Source organism: Chiloscyllium plagiosum, unplaced genomic scaffold, assembly GCF_004010195.1.
Source record: "Chiloscyllium plagiosum isolate BGI_BamShark_2017 unplaced genomic scaffold, ASM401019v2 scaf_6808, whole genome shotgun sequence".
NCBI classification, from domain to species: domain Eukaryota; kingdom Metazoa; phylum Chordata; class Chondrichthyes; order Orectolobiformes; family Hemiscylliidae; genus Chiloscyllium; species Chiloscyllium plagiosum.
The window spans coordinates 1-1,306 of NW_025197092.1; positions in this window are offsets into that span (position 1 = coordinate 1).

Here is a 1,306-nt window from a genome sequence, read left to right on the forward strand (position 1 = left end):
TACTCTTCAGAGGGTTGGTGTGGACTTGTTGGGCCAAAGGACCTGGTTCCACAATGTAGGGAATCTAAACTAGTTTAACCTTACCAACACAGAGAAAAGCCACCATTTTCACTGGAATGGGAACATTTTTCACTTGTTCCTCAAAAATGGCAAAACCTTTAGGACTTGTCTTTCAGAAAATTCTGGTAGAACCACCATCTGAAACCATTCATTGGTGACCTCTTAATACAGTCAGTCCAGCGAACATAACCGGTTACAGAAGAAACTTTCTCCACTGATCTGCCAGACTTGCTGAGTTTTTGCAGAAATTTCAGTTTCTGATTTTTGGCATCTGCAGTTCTTTTAGTCTAACCATTACTAGATCTCTGCACTAAAGACTAATGCAATATTAGATTACCTTGAGGTCTGTTCTTTACCTGCTGCATTATGTTTGTAGCTACATCCTGGCCTTAATTTTAAAAAAAACAATTCTATTTTGTATTATAGCAGAACACTTCTCAACTTTAAATAGGTTTAGCCAGACTTTAGGCAATAGGTTTTAAGTGATTCTGGCTTTGCATGTACTTGCATCTGTTTGGAAATGTGTTGTGATTGTAATGAAGTCAGCCAATGGGACCTCATAGAATATGAGTTCCCTGCTTGAGGCTATTAATCTGGTCCAATCAGGGAATGCTGCCTAACAGATAAAAAGACCCTACCTAATCAGGACGGGCTGTCCTAGAGGTGGTCGAAAGGTGTCAGAGCAGCCGAGAGCCAGAAGGCATGTAGGGGTGGGCTGAGATCCGGAAGGCTTGTGGGCTACCCTACACGCTGTCGTCCCAGGGAAGGGGACGGGCTGTCCTAGAGGTGGCCGAAAGGTGTGCCAGGATAGCCCACTGGTCGGAGGTGCAACGGGGTGGGTGAGAGCCCAATGGTACGTAGGGGCAGACCGAGAGCCAGAAGGCGGATAGCCGTCCTCAGCACTGTCACCCCGGGCAGGTACCGGGGCGGGCTGCCCCAGAGGTGGTCAGAAGGTGCTGAGGGTGGTTAGTGAAGCCGGAAGGTGGGTAGGCCGCCCTGACTGCTGTCACCCTGGGCGGGTACCAGGGCGGGCTGTCCTAGAGGTGGTCGAAAGGTGTCAGAGCAGCCGAGAGCCAGAAGGCACGTAGGGGCGGGCTGAGATCCGGAAGGCTTGTGGGCTACCCTACACGCTGTCGTCCCAGGGAAGGGGACGGGCTGTCCTAGAGGTGGCCGAAAGGTGTGCCAGGATAGCCCACTGCTCGGAGGTGCAACAGGGTGGGTGAGAGCCCAATGGTACGTAGGGGCA